Source organism: Lepisosteus platostomus, chromosome 25 (genome assembly GCF_059453375.1).
Source record: "Lepisosteus platostomus isolate fLepPlt1 chromosome 25, fLepPlt1.hap1, whole genome shotgun sequence".
NCBI lineage: Eukaryota > Metazoa > Chordata > Actinopteri > Semionotiformes > Lepisosteidae > Lepisosteus > Lepisosteus platostomus.
The window spans coordinates 4,238,005-4,256,458 of NC_142635.1; the positions used below are offsets into that span (position 1 = coordinate 4,238,005).

General features: G+C 43.7%; 3 long non-coding RNA genes across 4 annotated transcripts; 1 reads left to right on the forward strand and 2 right to left on the reverse strand.

Moving 5' to 3' along the window:
* The first annotated feature begins 95 nt into the window (after positions 1–95).
* LOC148640793 (uncharacterized) lies at positions 96–11,715 on the forward strand. The gene is made up of 4 exons (XR_015930135.1): positions 96–673; positions 1,323–1,450; positions 10,801–10,926; positions 11,405–11,715. It is a non-coding gene; the product is annotated as an uncharacterized LOC148640793 (long non-coding RNA).
* Positions 597–4,423, reverse strand: LOC148640794 (uncharacterized). Of its 2 annotated transcripts, XR_015930137.1 has the most exons (5): positions 4,354–4,423; positions 4,064–4,121; positions 3,452–3,591; positions 734–765; positions 597–682 (listed from the first exon to the last, which is right to left on the reverse strand). It is a non-coding gene; the product is annotated as an uncharacterized LOC148640794 (long non-coding RNA). The 2 variants fall into 2 exon arrangements; XR_015930136.1 differs by having other exon boundaries at positions 637–765.
* A 1,333-nt stretch (positions 11,716–13,048) lies between the features above and the next one.
* On the reverse strand, positions 13,049–17,554 carry LOC148640795 (uncharacterized). Its single transcript, XR_015930256.1, has 3 exons — positions 16,886–17,554; positions 16,732–16,808; positions 13,049–13,182 (listed from the first exon to the last, which is right to left on the reverse strand). It is a non-coding gene; the product is annotated as an uncharacterized LOC148640795 (long non-coding RNA).
* Positions 17,555–18,454: the final 900 nt, after the last annotated feature.

Genomic DNA, 18,454 nt, shown 5'->3' on the forward strand with positions numbered 1-18,454 from the left:
TTTCTGCATACTTCACACCGTTCTTTTCTAGGTTAAGTTTTTGTATTACTTTAAGTAACAAACTAATTAAATGTGGTTTTTATTTTTATTGTAAATTTGAACAATAGGCAACATCTTACGAGTGACTTCCAGGGACCTGTAATGGTTTTCTCGTTCACACATGGTGTCGGTGTCTGAGATTGTGGTCACGACCCGTTCCACACGGGTAATTCAGCTAGGCAACTAAACACACATCTGCAAATAAAATATTTTACTGATATTCATCTCCTTTATACACAGTATATACACAAATATTTTGAGGTTTAAAGGAACAAGTAATAGGTTTATTCCATGCTGAAAAAAAGAAGAAAGAAACAGATAAATATTTAAAAAGTGTTAGTCATTCCTGGTTTTATTTTCACTCTTTTACCACAGTAGTCAATCAGTTGAACACAGGTAGAAGTTGTTGCTTTCAGCCTCAGAGCCTCTTCAGACTTCTGTTCGGTCTCAAGACGCCTGTTTCTCTGCAACCTGATGGCCTCCCGACACACAGACACAACTCCACAGCCAGAACCATTTTCTTGTTTTCCTTTCGAGTGTGGAGTCGACACCTGCTTGTTCCTTATTTGTGTTCCCTGTGAGCAGCATTGTCTTGAGGTGACTGAAGACTGGGAATGTTCAGTGTAGTGTTCAGGTGAGAACACTTCCTGTCTCAGGGTGTGTATTTGGCCAGCGGGGAACACAAACCTTAAACCTGCAGCCCCTCCAATCAGCTCCATTACAGTGCTGCAACAAGCAAATTAATTCATAGTTAGCAGGATGGATTTAACAATTAAGAAGCTAAAAAAATTCAACATATCAAAGAGCCCAGCATTTACTGGAGACTGATATCCTGTAGCAGAGATCACCTCCTCTCAAATACTACAACTGAGAGCATTATTACATGTCAAAGTAGGAAATAGAAGAATGAAGAGCCAGAGACAATACAGGCAGAAACACTGAAGTGATTCAGAGGGAATAGGGAGTGAGATATGTAGAAATATATCATACAAAACAAAGTGATCTACAGATTTACTTACACCCCTGGAGAAATATGAACAATAATAGCACTGAATATGTCTTAAGGACTGTGCATAATGTCTTACTTAGAGTAAAGTTATGTCAAATAAATTCAGAAAACACAAGGGTCAAATATCTTCACTGCTCTCAGTATCCCTGTTAAGGCACATTCAGTAACAGAATTAATTCCCGGTCACTGAACAAATTCAAGTTCAGGAGATGGATGTTTCCAGACTCTCCACAGAGTTAAACTGGCAGACCTGACTGCTGTCTCTCCCCCTCAGAATCAGCTCCCAGAGTCTGAGCCGACTGGAGACAGTTATTCTACTGCTCTGCACTAGAACAGGAGCCAGTGGACAAGACCACCTCCAGACTCCAGCATGAAGGAACTCTGAGCCTCATCCTGACGCAGGTATTCATCTACAAACACAAGAGCTGACAGAGGGGCAAGAGGGGCTGAGAGCCGGAGAAGATCCCAGCAGGGCAATAAAAACACATTGACAATAATACAGAATCTACCCCTCTCTAAACTAGAGTATTGATTCAGTCAGCTCACACTGAGTGAGAATAGTGGCCCTGGCAGAATTAAAGACAAACTGAAATCTAGAAATCTGTTCAAGACAGACGAGTAACAGACAGTCAAGGGATCAGAAACTGTAAAAGAACTGACAGCAGAAGCATGATTAACAGAAAAAAATCTTTAACGAAGTAAGAAAAGCATTAAAGAGAAATACAGGAAGCCCTCAGTTTAATAGAGTAACAGGAGGAAAAGATGTTTGTTTTTGCTGAATGTCCGTTAATTAAAGCATCATCTGTTTCATCCCCAAAACACTATTATATGAAAAACTGTACAACTATATAAATTATATAGATGCTCTCTGGATCTTTTGACTTCTTTTAAACAATTGAGATCAGTAGTCAAAGAAACTCATTCCTTTGTATTTTTATTTTAACAGAAAAGCTGTTGATGTCATGTGTCGCAAATGTACTGAATTAAATTTACTACAGCATACAAAACAATAACACCTATTGTTAGCAATTTGCCTATTGTTATCGCAGGGAAAGTCGAGTGTTGACAGTTTTACAGAGAGTTTCCCTTCAGCAGATTGTGTCTGTTAAACTGAGGGTTTACTGTAGTTCCATTCAGTCACACAGCCTGTAGGTATTATAAAACCTATACAGCACTGAGGACACCTGTAGAGTGAAATCTATTTTTACACCAAGCAGAAGTATTCAATGAGAGCAACCCAAAAGTATTTCATAGTTCTGGACTAAATGAATCGAAATCAAAGCTCTTGAACTTTTTTTGAACAGAATTAAGTTAAAAGTTGATCAAGATGACAATTCACTCCAAGCTTTCGAATTCACTCCAGTCTGGTTCCAGTCTGTCAACCTGTGATAAATAAACACTTAACATAAATATACTTGAGCCCTAAAGAGCAAACCTTCTTGAATAGTGTGTGTAAAAGGCAGAGCTGGGGTGCAAGTAACACACTTCACACACAGAGCAGCAGACAGAGAAGGAGAGAGGCAGGACAGTGCAGAGAGAGGGCAGGCAGAGAGTCTAATTCCCCAGTCATCGTCCACTCCTGAAGCAGAGTGCTGACTGCTCTGCAGTGGGAGAGACAAACTAATGTAGCAACAGGAGACTAGTGGTGACAGAGATACAGGTAAAGCAGCGACAGATGATGGAACTCTAGACAATTACAGACTAGGAGAGAGGAGCTGTACATGTGGGACGTCAGTGCTGCAGCTGTAGTGAAGGAGTGTCAGTGTGATGTCAGGGTGTAGAGATCTAAACCAACTCACCCTGTCAATCCCAGATCCAGATTCTGACTCTTCACAGTCTCAGTCCTCAGTGAGAGAGGAGCAGCAGCAGGAGGCAGTAGGGAGGGAGCTGAGGTGTTTATTCATCACATGTTGACAGACTGGAACAAGGCTGGCCTGAAATCTGTGACTTTGTTTAAAGCTGTAAAGCAGTGTCACAGTCTAGATCTCTTCATACTTTCCTTTACTTCTTCCTCTGCTACTAATGTTCTTGATCTTTTCAAATAAAGGCTGATAATTCACAGTGATCTCTGACCATCACAGGCATCCTGAGTGTCTTCAGCTCCTCTTCTGAGCTGGGATGTTGATCACATGTAGAAGAGTGAGGAGTGGGGTTAGTAGTGGGGTTAGGGAGTGGACATGCCATCAGCATCTGAACTCAGAGGAGGAGCTGAAGCCACTTAGGATTCCTGTGATGATCAGAAATCACTGTGAAATATCAGCCTTTATTTGAAAACATCAGGAACATTAGTGGCAAAGGAAGAAGTAAAGGAAAGTATGAAGAGATCTAGACTGTGACACTGCTGCAGCTGTAGTGAAGGAGTGTCAGTGTGATGTCAGGGTGTAGAGATCTAAACCAACTCACCCTGTCAATCCCAGAGCCAGATTCTTACTCTTCACAGTCTCAGTCTTCAGTGAGAGAGGAGCAGCAGGAGGCAGCAGGGAGGGAGCTGAAGGTGAAAGTGGAACCAGGCTGGAGGTGAAGTCAAAGCCTTTGTTTGAAAGCTGGTATGAAAGACAAATGCAGTCATTAAGTCGAGCTGTGTCAGAGTACATTTCACACTACAGTGAGTAAGAACGGTAGTAAAGGACTGAACAGTGAAGTAGTGGAGTGAGCTCCACTGTTTCAGAAGCCCGAGCTCACACGCTGTTGCTCTTAGCCGCCACCAGAGGGCAGCCTGCAGCCACAGACGGCAGAGCCAGGTACACGGTCTGTATACGCGTCTCTGCAGACAGCTGCTCCCACAGCCCGACAGCCCGCTCCTCTTGGTCAAGCCAGGGTACCAGTGAGTTGCCCAAGAGAGCTGACCAGGGCTGTGAAAGCAGCGCCCCGTCTGTCTGACACCATTCCCCGGTTCTTACCCGACTTGTTGCCGATACCAGAGCAGCAGGCAGTAAAACTCTCCCCTCACTGTCACTGGGGCCGGAGTGAGAGAGCTGGAGAGAAACGAGATGCAGAGAAAATACTGAAACTTACCTCTCGACTCGTACATGGTCCCGCCAGACTGAACGAAAATGTGATTTAGTGGACAAAACTGAAAAAAGAGTGATGTTTGTTAGTCTCGAATGACAAGTACATTTCAAGAGCAGTAAGAAGCAGCACGTTATATGAACGAATATTCACAGGATTGTGCAGACAACAGAAGCACAGCCCGGAGAAAATAAGAATAAGAAATAGTGTAGAAAATTATTGTAAAACAATGACCTATTACAGGCTTAAATGCACAGAGCAGTAAAGCTTGAAAATCGTTTGGACGAGTTACTTACCACTGTCTGTCTTGCCCGGCTCTCGCGCGTAAGGAGGATTATCAGGTGGGTCAGAATTTATAGGACCTGGAGCCCAAAGTAACCAATAAACAGGCGAGACGACATTATTTGCGGCTCTGCCCACCAAAATCGTTTATTAATATTCAATATATAGGCAGCGGTTTTACAATCAATCTAATTTGTAGTTCGTCCTCCCAGCGCATGAGGGCGGTGCAGCCCCACCCTCTACTGCCAACAGGCGTGGTTTGGGTCGAGACGTCATGGATTCTGATTGGCTGCGATTCTCATATTTAAATAAGCCCCGCCCCCCAGCATGGCTCCTTCCGGAAGTTCTGCCGAAATGGGGAGGTGGGGTTTGTGAATGGCGTTCTCCCGATTCTATTGCGTTTTTAGTCGTTTTTTGTCCTATTTTTAAATGATATTGTTATGACACATCACGGGATCGTTAAGTCGGATTCAAAACTGGACGTTCCTGACTTTCAGCTAGTGAGTATCGAGCGGTTCTGTGTTTGTGTTTGATTAGTAAAATGGCGGCGGTAACTCCTCATTTGCATTTATTACAATCAGTCGCTGTATTTTAATGAGCTGATTTGCATTTCTCTTGTTAATATGAACTAGAAAATTAGTTTTTGGCTAGAATTGTTTTTTATTTTTTAAGTTTTTATTGTTTGTTTTGAATAAAAACGCTCACTTTGCTTTAGTGTGGAAAAAGTGACTTTTTTGTAAGATGTTTGTTAACTCATATTTGCATTAAATTTGCATTTATTAAAATCGCGCTCTAATTACTTGTATTTTAATGAGGTATTTGTGTATGTGATAATGTGAAATAAAACAATCCTAGTGAAAATAATGTTATTTTCTCATGTTTACTGTGTGAATAGTTTTTTTTTCTACTGCTGGTTTTGTCAGTAAGATGTCGGCGTTAACGCTCTCATGTGTATTTAAATTTGTATTAAAAGCGGTTGACCAGTCACTTGTATTTAGTAAGTTCTAAATGATTGTTTTAATGATTTCTGTTTTTCTTTTTCTTTTTTCAACTGGAATGAAAGCGTTTTCACACGAATGCTTTTTGGTTTCTAAAATGTGTTTACACTTGCACTGAACACAAATAAAATTTAAATTAAATTTACTTCTGGCTTATTTGTCTTTTTTTCGGATAATGTATTTTTAAAAACTTGGTTGCTGTCTTTCAGATTGTGTTACTTAAAAAATGTAAATATCTTAGGGAAATCGAAACAAAAAGAGTTGGTGTCTAAATTTTTAATTACTAATTAACATTTCAAATTATTCTAATTCATTATAATGAATAATTTGTTTATGTATTAATTGAATTAAAGTTCATTAGTATTAAACAAATCTCACCGGGGGCTGGTCTTGGAGATGGGCTTCTGCGATTGGGTTAAACCTCATGTCAATCATATAAAGACAACCCTTAAGAACTGCGTCATTTTTAGGGGTGTGGTGATTTGATTGACAGGTCTTTCAACCAATCAGAATAGAGAAAATGGGGTTTTATTCCATAATTGAAGTGGTGCTTCAAATTGACCAATCACGTGAGAGCAAAAGTCTTGGAGGTGGGCTCTCATCCAGCCATTTTGATTGGCTGGTGTTACGTCATCATTTGGGTACACCCTCTCATGAATAATGCGACACTCCCCTTACTCATTTATGCGACACGCCCCCTCGTTGACCACGCCCCTCATGAATATGCATCGTGGGCGGTGCTCGTTCACCATTTTGTTTGGTTTTATGTTTGTGGTAGAAATAATGTTAAGAAGGAAAGAAGAAGAAAGTAAGACAGAAGTCAAAATTCTTTATTAAGTTTTGCAAGCATACAAATAAAAGAAAGTTGGCAACAATGAAATAAAAAAACAGAGTGAGTTACAGAATGACAAGTAACGGCGTCCGGGATGACTATTTCCTGTCAGACTGCCGCCAGCAGTCTGGTCAGTGCGGGATGGGTTCTGTCCGGGCGGCAGGGACAGCAGCCAGGGGAGACCTGAAACAAGACAAGCAGGTAAGAGCTCGGATTTCAGCACTGAGCAGCAGCGCAGCGACAGTACTCAGACAGGAGTGAGGAGCTGAGCTGGGGGAGGGGCTCAGGGAATCACTCGGCAGTACAGCGCAGCTCGCTTTGCGAAACACAGGCTCGTCCTAATGTCGGGAAAATGAATTTGGAATAAAAAGGGCTCAAGACCTCCAGACCGTGTCCTTACTGTTACGGGAAATGCTCACCCGCTTTAATTTCGATTCAAATTTAGGAACCATATTAAGTTTTATTAATTTCAACATTCAATCACTACACATCGCTCAGGAAGTTGACCAAGATGCGGTTTGTTCACATCTCGCTACAGCGCTGACAGAGACGCGGTCTGTTTGTCCGAGCTGGGTTGTGCTTTTTAAACTCTACTCTCCCCCGTATGTTGCTTTTATATTTTAACTCGTTCTAAGTTCGTCTTTGCTTTTTAAAAAGAACTTGGGGCTATAAGGAATCTGTATATGCCGGGGTCATGCAGAGCGAGGTTTGCTGTACAGTACGACCATCACATCTGTCTCGGGACAGTGCGGGGTACTGAGCACTAGATCAGTGAATGGGCTCTAGACTGTTGTACAGTTGAAACCCGAGTGCAGAACACTCCACTGAACAGGGTGTCACTACTAATCAGGTGCTTCCCATAACTAGATCTAGTTCTCCGTTTGCCCCTGACCACAGGTCCCTCAGTTCCACAGCAAATCATGTCAACCCCCTGCATTGTTAAATACAGCAAGACTCGTCCTAGATCTACACCCAGTACCCCAGCAATGAGCCACAACTTTACAGTTAAGTAATGTTTATTCATGAACAGGAGACGACAAATAAACAGAATAAAACATCCAATTTATTTTTGGAATTGCATACATTTGATCATATTCAAGCACTGCCAGTTCACTCCTGTAATTTTAAGTGACAGTCAAGACTGGTAAATATGTGGGTGAAGCTGCCTTTGAGACAATAACTGCCTGCAGTCTGGACACAGTCAGCTCAATATTCTTAGCATCCTCATCTCTGCAGCTACCAAATTGTCTATTCTTGAGGTTTTGATTTTCTTCAGCCTGTAAAATGCTGCTCAGGAGGTTTTAAATGTGGAGACTGGCCTGGCCAGTACAAGACTGTCCACTGTTTCCTCCTGCTGACCTCCTGACTGAGCTGTTCCTGCAGAAGACAGTGGGGTGTAGCTGACAAGCCCAGCAACAAGTTCAGTGTTCTGGTTTTAAATCTTAGATGATTGAGAATAATAGTATTGATACAGAAACAAGTATATAAAATGGAGTTGTAGGCAATTACAGAATATGCTTGATGAATTGTACATGTCAGACTTCCACATTAATGCAGATTACTTCAGTGCTGCAGCTGTAGTGAAGGAGTGTCAGTGTGATGTCAGGGTGTGGGGATCTAAGCCAACTCACCCTGTAAATCAGATTCTCCTCAATTTGGAAATCTGAATCTCAGCCCTCTGTCAGTGTGGATGAACACCAGGAGGCAGCAGGAATAGTGGTGAATTAATCCTCATCATGTCATATGGTCTGACTTATTGGGACACATTCATGTTACCTGCATTTCAGAGTGTAAACCAGTAAATGAGCTCACTGTACTCAGCATCATCAATGAAGATGAGGTATCGCCTGTTCTTGAGATGCTTTTACTTTGCATCATGCTAAAGCAGTGACTTCAAGTTGGACTGAGATCTAGAGACACACTTGATCAGTTTCTGTTTTCTCCTGATGAGCTCTTTGGTTGCACTGACTGGATGCTTTGGGTCATTGTCATGCTGCATGGTGCAGCACTGTCCAATAAGTATGGAAGCCTTTTCTGCTTCACCACAGACCCTGTTTCTGTAAACTTCAGAAATCACTCTGCTGCTGCCATCATTAGCTACATCCTCAATGAAGATGAGTGACCCAGTCCGAGACATTCCTGCATCCCCAGGCCATGACATTACCTCCACCAGGCTTCAGCATGCGCTCAGAGTACAGAGATGACAGGTTCAAGTGTGGAGAAAGAAAGGAGCTGTAGATGCTCCAGTGAACAGCACCTCATGTGAGAGTCATGGCCTGGCCTGGGGAGATCAGGAGGAAACTCCTTCACCTGTCTGTCTCCATCAGCACTAGTGTACTGGGTCACTGCAGCTCAAACCTGAAGGCTGTGGACTCAGAGCTGAGAGCTCCAGCAACACCTCAATGTCCTCTGTGCTCCCTCTGAGCTCAGATGCTGATCACATGTACAGCAGTAGGATTAGAGGTGGTGTTAGTTAGGGACCATACATGTCATCTACATCTCAGCTCAGAGGACACACATCAAATATTCAGGTGCTGTAGCTTTGAGTCAGTTTATAATGCAACCAAAGACGTCGTCAGGAGAATAACTGTAGAAACACCTTAACTTGTTGCGTCTAATGCCTAGATTTCAATGCTATTGACAGAAGGAAAAACAATTGAAGTATGATAACCTGAAGACTAAATAAGAACTTGGTGGCAATAGCAAAGCATCTCAGATGATTACAGAGGGCAGTGAGCTCAATGGGTCTCAGACCTCATGCAGTTATTATCTCAGAGGGATATACAAGCACATACTGTTCTACACTCTGAAATGTATTTAAAGTGAATGTGTCCCAGTAACTTCTAAATGGAAAGCTGAACATTTTTTATTCCAATATGATCAAATGTATGCAGAGAATTACCACAATAAAACCAGGATAATATTTCTGTTCTGATCACAAGAAAAAATTGCTTGACTGTAAAGTTGACTCATTGCAGTACTGACGGAGGACGCTGTACCTTTCCAATGAAAACATGCATTTTCAAGTGTCCCACAGTATCAATACACCTTGACAGGATTGGCTGACTGACAGGCCCAGTGACATGAATTAATGTGCTTTGTCCATATTCTGTGCTGTTAGAATTCTTCCACTGGACCATGAAAAAGATCTGAGTGTCTTTGGGTGGGAGTGCAGCTGAGGCTGTTGGTGAAAGGAGATTGTTCAGCTGTAGGAAAAACCTGCCTGTTTGAATGTGCTCAGAGTGGAGAGGAGTGTCAGTGTGGGAGCTGCAGAGGAACAAGTAGGGGAGAATTCCACACTGAGAAGAACATTTATTCTGGCTGTGGAGTTTCCTTCATGTGTGAGACAACAGCTACAATTGTCCTTAACACTGTCACTGTAGAGTCCTGATATCTGAATCATGTTTGCATACTAACTGCAGGATTCAGACTCACTCCACATCATCAGAAAACGTCCTTCCCCTGCGACAGTCGAGTTCACCCCAACACAAGTGCAGGAGAGCTGCTGTGTGGTTTGGATGCTGTCAGAAAGCAGGCAAGGGGCAGGAACCATCAACATTCATCACAGGAGAGTGTATAAACCAGAGAAACTAAACTGGTTTAGTTTAGAGTGCTGAGAATGGGGTTTATTAACTGTTTGGGAAGGATGTTGTGAGGTAATGGGTTGAGCACAGGTGTAGAAGTGATTGCTTTCAGTCTCAGAGCCTCTTCAGACTCCTGTTCTGTCTCAAGGTGTCCTGTTTCTCTACTACCTGATGGCCTCCCGACACACAGACAACTCCACAGCCAGAACCAGTTTCTTGTTTCCTTTCCAGAGTGGAGTCAACACCTGCTTGTTCCTTATTTGTGTTCCCTGTGAGCAGTGTTGCCTTGAGGTGAATAAAGAGCATGAGTGGGCAGTGTAGTGTCAGTGTGGGAGCCCATCCTGTCTCAGGGTATTGTAGTGTGAAGGTGGGACCTTGATACTGGAATCAGAGCTACTTGCAGCCTCTCCAGTCCACTGCAATACAGTGTAGCTGCACCCAGTGCTGTTGAATTGATAATTAGCAGGATCAGCAGTAATTAAGCAGCTGGTTGAGTCAGATTACTGCAGTGGAGTGCACTGGAAGGGCTGCAAACCGAGTAGCTCAGACTAAAACCTATTTTTAACCTCGGATAAAATTTAATTTGTTTAACTGTCCCTGTTCGGGGATTTTTGGTCTCTCGTGTCCGTGTTTGAAAACTCGCTGTTTAGCAGCAGACGAGCAGCTCCGGGATCCGCCGCCCCTATTGGCCGAGTCTGAATGAGAAGGCAGGTGCGGTCAGTCTGCAATTAGACTTCAATCCGCGGCTGTTTAGCGGTTCCGACGACCGAATAACTTCTCTGCCTTTAAATAGCGAGTTTGCAAACAAAGAAAGTTTCTCAAATTTACCGTTTAGCTGGAGCGGGATCCTGGGCGACGGGTGTCGGTTTTTCTCGGTCCGAGTGGAAAATATTACTTACTTTTGGTGGAACTGCCGGACGGGCTATAGGACTTGTGGCTTCGACTATGCACAGAAACATGGTATTAAAATTGTGCTTAATCTTTTTTTAAACTGCTTGTTGTATGTTTTTACCTGCAATAAAACGCTTTTCCTCGTTTGTATTCCAGGCTTCTGCAGGATCCTGGCGCGGTTCTGGACTTTAAACGACGGCTGTCGGGTCCTTCTCGGCGTGGAGACCTGAGCGCAGACCCACCCGTGTACCGAGTGACCGGAGCTCCGCGGCGGATTCACAGGCGAGTCCTAGTCTCTTCTTCCTAGAGGCCGAGAGAGACCCGGTCAGGAAAGCGCAGCTTCAAGGCTCGTTTAGGACTGAAAATCAGTTTCTCAGGGGCTTCGTCTCTCTTACCGGTATCGACTCACTGTGCAGCTGCAGGTCCGGCTGGGTTTTCTTTCTCCGGAGCCGGTTTGCATGAAGACGCCCAGACCGCTCCGTTTAGCTTGAACTGGGGGAAACTGGTAACTCGAGTTACTGGTAACTGACCGCAGGAAACTGGAGCCCAGCCGCGTGAGACCCGGTGTGAAAACTGAAACCCCCGGTGTGAGGAGAGAGAGAGAGAAACCGCTTACCTTGCTCTCGAAATGCCGGCTGTCCTGTTATAAAGGTTAAAGCGAGAGAGTTAAAAACATTTAAAATGCATTTCTCGTAGGAAAAGTTGCTGCTTTTGTCAAAACTCGTAAGAAATTTAATGCATGTTTTTTTTTCCCCGGCAGCCGAGCAAAGCGCCTGTACCGGGAGAGCAGCGGGGTACCAGCCGCCTCTCTCCCAGCCAGCGAGCCGCCGGAGTCCCCCCACCTCCCTCTGGCTGGGACCCCAGCCTGCTCGGGCTTGGAGCACAGACCCGCCCCTATTTATAACGTGAACCCCCTGATGAGCGAGAAAAGGACGACAAAGGTAGCAAAATAAGAGACACCGGGGACCGAGATGGAAATGTGTGGATACCTGCTTAATAACACTGCTGTATAGTGTAATTGTTTTATGCTTTATATCCTTATTTGCTGCAATAAACTGCTGTGATTGTTAATTGGTTAATTGATTATTCTGGGGTCTGGGGTGTGGGAGGGTGGGGTACAGGGGTGTAGAGAACCGTGAATCGGGTTGAATTGAGCGTTACACTGGGCTGGCGTGGTTGGGGAGGCGGGAGCCGCTGGTCTGCGGCCTAGACTGCAGCCTCCAACCACGGCCTCGATTAGAGCCCCGCCGCCCGAGGGCACTCGCAGCCCGGTAGGTGAAGGATGACGCTCCGCGCTGCTGAGGGAACGCGTCCCGTCACCATGGTGACTGAGACAGGGGGTGTGGCTGGGCTTAAGGGCGGGGTTCAGTGTCCAATCAGCGTGTGGAAGAGGTGGGTGTAAGAACAGCCAATCAGAAGAGTGCAAGTTCAACTCGAAAGAAAAATATCAACCGAGCCAGGCGGGTCTCGAACCCGGGGCTCCAGGGTGGAGATGTAGAGTCGGGGTTTAGCAGAGTGAGCTATACTTCCTGCCAAATTTGGAGTAACTCCGCGGTCATACTTATCTGGCAATATTTCGGTATACGAAAAAAATCGAAAAAAATAAAAAGGTATCCCTCCTATTCTTGCAATTCTTAAAATACTATTCCTACTGTGTTTCGGGTTTTACAAAAGTTATTCTTTACGGGCTTGAACTGCACATTGGGGATGTGCCTGGGGATTTGAACCCAGCCTCTTATCGCCGCAACCCAGCACGCTACACGACGAGCCACACCGCAGCGTAGAAATGTCAGCGCTGTCAAATAAAAAAGCTTAAAAACTGGAATTTACTCTCCGGCCGAGTGCAGGACCCCCTTCTGTACTAAAGACAGACCAGAGAGCACAGCTGGACTGCAGGAGCCACTGCACAACTGCAGCTCAGATGAAGTGAATTGATGATGTTTGTGAAGATTGAGGAGAGTTGGAGCTGCGCTGAATCCTGCAGTGATCTGTACCTGCTGTGATCCTGCACAGTGTTCAGAGGCGCTGTCAGTCCTGCCTGTTGCACAGGACTCTGCTTCACTGTGAAAGGTGTTGCAGTGAGACAGTGTGACTCCATCTGTTTGTATTGAGCAGCTCTGAGTTTGACAGTATGATGGAATTAGACTTGAATTAGAAATGTGGACAATTAGACTTCACCTTTCCACTGTTCTCCATGAGAATCTCCCCCCTCACAAGGCACAGAGCTCATATCAGAAGTTCCCCCGAAACTCTTCGATTTAATGACTAGCAGAGAGCTCTCTCATAACCACGAAGACCACAGTTTCCTTCACAGACACTGGAAATAAAACCCAGGAGCATGGAAGTGTTCACAACCTGATTTTAATTAAAGAACAAAAATAAGATAAAACCAAGTGACTAAAAGATTGCTCAGGAGTGTTTTATTATGTTAAAACAGTACATTAGTGTAGTGAATTATCAGAATGAAGGAGTGAAGGAACAGTCAGCTGATATCCGTGTCCATTCCTGAGGATGGTCCAGATTCTCCAGAGGCCGTCCCTGAGAAAATACTCACAGCAGTGTAGGAGCAGCTCAGACAGAGGGATCAAAGAGCACAACACAGTTTACTACAACAGAGCTCATCTCCTTTCAACACAACAACTGACAACACTATTCCACATCACGATGGCAATAATAAGAATGAACAGAGAGACAATATAAACATAACACACAGCAAACTGAAGAGACCCAGCAGAGATTGACTAAGATCTGTACAGGTATATATATATAAAGAAACATATATTTAACAGATATTCAAAACATTGTCTCTGTCTATAAATATTCAATAATATTGCTGGAAAATCTAACATTTAAATGATGTTTAGGGAATTAATTTTAAATAAAGATTAAATCAGAATCTGTATTCTTTCTTTAACTATTCTAGTGCTGAGAAAAATCAATATTATAATGTAATAAGTAAATCAACAAACACAAATCAACACGTAATCTCTGTCTTCTAGATCTCTCATGGACACAGTATAGAGCTACAGAGGAGAGAGACTGGAGCTAAACCAGCTGGTTACTGGCTTAACTGGACCAAACAAATACTGCTGCTGATATAAAACATCTGGATCATCTACAGACACACACTGACCCCTCCAGGACTGGACACCTCTTACTTACTTTATTGTCTCAGAGGGGAAAGTGTTTTTGCAGACAGGTAAAAAACACAACACAATACACAGCACATTTAACACAACGAGCCCATTCATAAAATGTACGATGAGAATAATAATAATAATAATAAACTTTATTTTATATAGCGCTTTTAAAGGTGGCTTCTCAAAGCGCTTTACAGGATGACAATAACAATAAATAAGAAGACTACAACAATAAATAAGAAAAATTTCACAAGACAGGACACAATTATAATTACAGCAATACAACAATAACAATAGAGGAGACCGTGGAAGATGGTATTAAGAAGAGCAGAGGGGTGAAGAATGGAACCAGTTAAGTAAAGGCTTTTCTGAAAAGGAGGGTTTTGAGTCTGGATTTGAAGGAGTTTAGAGAAGGTGACTCTCTAATATCCTTGGGCAAGGAGTTCCAGAGCTTGGGGGCATAGCAGGAGAAGGCCCTGTCGCCCATACAATGTAGACGGGCTTGGGGGACAGTAAGGAGGGCAGAATTTGAAGAGCGGAGGTTGCGAGGTGGGGAGTAGGGCGATAAAAGTTCAGACAGGTATTGAGGTGCCAAGCCATGTAAAGCCTTGTAGGTGAGCATGAGGATTTTAAAGTCTACGCGGAATTTGACCGGAAGCCAGTGCAAGGACTCCAGGATAGGAGTAATGTGAACACTTGCACTAGATCTGGTCAGGATTCTGGCTGCTGAATTTTGGACATACTGCAGCTTGTTCAGAGTAGATTTAGATACCCCAGGGAGCAGAGCATTGCAGTAGTCAATTCGAGAGAATACAAATATGTTGATCAGCTTTTCAGCCACAGTTAATGATAGCATAGGGCGTAGTCTTGCGATATTTCTAAGGTGAAAAAAAGATGTTTTGACAGTATGCTGTACATGTGGGTCGAATGTTAAGCCAGAATCGAATATAATAATAATAATAATAATAATAGCTTACACTTATATAGCGCTTTTCTGGACACTCCACTCAAAGCGCTTTACAGGTAATGGGGACTCCCCTCCACCACCACCAATGTGCAGCATCCACCTGGATGATGCGACGGCAGCCATAGTGCGCCAGAACGCTCACCACACATCAGCTATCAGTGGGGAGGAGAGCAGAGTAATGAAGCCAATTCATAGAGGGGGATTATTAGGAGGCCATGATTAGTAAGGTCCAATTGGAAATTTGGCCAGGACACCGGGGTACACCCCTACTCTTTTTCGAGAAGAGCCCTGGGATTTTTAATGACCACAGAGAGTCAGGACCTCGGTTTTACGTCTCATCCGAAGGACGGCGCCTGTTTACAGTATAGTGTCCCCATCACTATACTGGGGCATTAGGACCCACATGGACCACAGGGTGAGCGCCCCCCGCTGGCCCCACTAACACCTCTTCCAGCAGCAACCTTAGTTTTTCCCAGGAGGTCTCCCATCCAGGTACTGACCAGGCTCACACCTGCTTAGCTTCAGTGGGTTGCCAGTTGTGAGTTGCAGGGTGATATGGCTGCTGACCCCAAGGTTTTTCAATTTTGATTGGAGCTCAAGTACAGAGCCATCTACAGACAGGGTTACAGGACTGGCTTTGCGAAGTTGATGGGGGGTACCAATAAGCATGACTTCAGTCTTGTCACAGTTAAGATGAAGGAAGTTTTGAGTCATCCAAATTTTTATGTCAGAGATGCAATTAGATAGAATAGAGACAGCCACATCAGTGTCGGGTTTGGTATGGATGTATATTTGAGTATCGTCAGCGTAAAAATGAAAGCTGAGGCCATGTGATCTTAAAAGCTGACCAAGTGGGAACATGTAAATGCTGAAGAGCAAGGGGCCCAGTATTGAGCCCTGAGGGACACCAGACTTGACAAGACCAATTTCAGACCTGTACCCATTGAGAGAGACAAAGTGACAGCGATCAGTGAGGTAAGACTTAAACCATTTGAGGGCAGTGTCAGAGACTCCAAACACAGTCTCGAGACGAGAAAGCAAGATGTTATGGTCAACAGTGTCAAAGGCAGCACTGAGATCAAGAAGGATGAGTATGGAAAGAGAACCAGAATCAGAAGCTATTAGGAGATCGTTGGTGACTTTGACTAGGGCGGTTTCTGTGCTGTGAAGTTGACGGAAGCCAGATTGGAGGGGTTCGAAAAGGTTGTTTGTCATGAGGTGGTTATGTAACTGAAGTGTGACAGCACGTTCTAGAATTTTAGAGAGAAAGGGTAAGTTGGAGATGGGGCGAAAGTTGTTAAGATTGTCGAGAGCCATGTTAGGCTTCTTTGGCACTGGGGTAATAGCAGCAGTTTTGAGGACCGTTGGTACAATGCCGGTGCTCAAGGATTCATGTATTATATTGAGGACAATGGGACAGAGAGAAGAGAAACAGGACTGGAATAAAGTGGTGGGAATGGGATCTAAAATAGATGTGGTGGGTTTCATGCGCGTAACTAGTTTGTTTAGGGATGCTGAGTCAAGAAGAGAGAAGCTGGAGAGACGGGAACCAGAGAAGTTGGATGAGGAGGGAGGAGGTGTGGAAATTATATCCGTAGTGGAGAGAATGTGATGCCGGATGTTGTCAATCTTAGAACTAAAGAAATCTAAGAATGTGTTGCAAAGTTGTGATGAGGCAGGTAATGTGGTGGGGCAGTTTGGCTTGAGCAGTCTGTTGATGGTGGAGAAAAGATGTCTGGGATTGTTTTGGTGATTTTCAATGATGTGAGAGAAGTAGGTGGATCTAGCAGACTCTATAGTAACCTTATAATCAGATAAGTAATCTCTCCAGGCCTGATAATGTACATTTAGGCCGGAAAGACGCCACCTACATAAATATATAAATAAATATATAAATATATTTATAGAATAAATATATAAAGTAAAATCTACCCTCAGCTCTCACAGCTTCTGTTAAAGACGAGCTCTTGTCCTGCCTACCTCCTTCCTCAGGGCTGTGGAGTGGACAGTGGACTGTCCAGCTGGTCCTCATGATCCTCACAGCTCAGGGACTCAGCCTTTGGAAAGATCTGAGCTTCAGTCTTGTTTCTCCAGTAACAGTTAGAAGACACGTTCTGACACACGAGGGTCTCACCATCATCGTCTTCTTCATCATCAAATTCATCTGCAGGAAGGTTCACGATCACTGAGGCTCAACGTGTCTGAAGCAGAAATAAAGTTTCCACAGCAACTCTTGTAACTTAGCGCCGTGATTTCACGTGTTCAGACGAACAAAATACGAGACAAACAACAAAAAATTACAGCTACAGTATAAAAGGACGCCTCAGATTTTTAACAAAGAAAGGCGACAACGATTAATTGTTACTTCTTGCTAAATAATAACTCCTTCCTGTTTCTTAGACGCAGCGAAACAACAACACATTTAAAATTCCCGCCCTTCTCCTGAATCTCGGAGTTTATTGGGCAACTGGACCGAGTCTTGTCTATAATTGGGAAAGCTTACTGTCAATCAGCAATAACTCACACTGACCAATCGCGACATCGCTGGGCTCAATCCAGTGATCTGATTGGCTGTGTATTCACTCATTCATAAACAAGCGAGTACTGACCCCAGTCACATGATCCGGGTGTTTAATACACAACAGACCTTCACTACTGCACTCTAAACGAGCCCTCCATAGACTCGTGTATCACCATCGCCGCCGGCGGACGGTTATCGGAATCGACACCCCCTGCTGTAGCCCGATCAATGGGCTTGATTTCAGAATCCTGTTAGAGCTAAAAATTTTTAAAGATGTAGTAAATGCAGTTAATTTAGTATCCAGAGTAACCGCCGATATCGAAATATCCCATGTTAAAACGATCGTATAGCGAGTTGCAATAAGTTATGATTTAGAATTATACTCGTCAAAAGTTTTTTTTTACAAGACTCCGAATGATAACCCTGAAAAATAATCTAGGATACAAATTTTAATGTTAGAGGATTAAGCGAACAATCAGTTCAACATAGAAGAAAGAAAACACAACGTTCAGCTCACACCTGAAGAAGGCTCGACAGCCGAAACGTTGCGTTTTCTTTCTTCACTTTTCAGCAGAGAATAAACCTATTTCTCGTTCCTTTGCAGTTTATCCTTGCTGACGCGGTTACCCAACTGAACTATTTTAATCAGTTCAAATGTCGACATTTAAAGTTGCCATAACACTGTGAAAAGCGATGTCAGAAGGTGACATTTCTCAGTGTGGCCGCCAGGCGGAGACCTTGCTATAAGTGTCTATGGAGGCTGTTTATAATGAAGCCATTTTCAGTTTCCAGCTGTGCTCCACTGACCGTGATGTCATCTGTATCCAGTCCAGCTCCTGGCCCTGAGCCTCAGTGACACAACAGACACCAGCTCCAGGCCAAGAGTCTCAGACTGACACTCTCACCAGCTCTGAATGAGCCTCAGTGGGATGTTGTGCTGAAGGTGCCTGAACACTTGTCTCTCTCTCTGATCTTCCTGAACATGTCTTTTCATCAAGCTGACAGGTTCAGTGCAGTGTGCTGACTGAAATCATGTTCTCATCACAAATGTTTTACTTTAGTGTCAGTTTGTCAGTTTCTGTGTTCTTCTCTTTGTCTTCAGATCAGTTTTATTTCTTCCTCCATCACTGAGTCAATGTTCTGACACATTGACTCAGTGGCTGGAAATGAACTTGTTTTCCT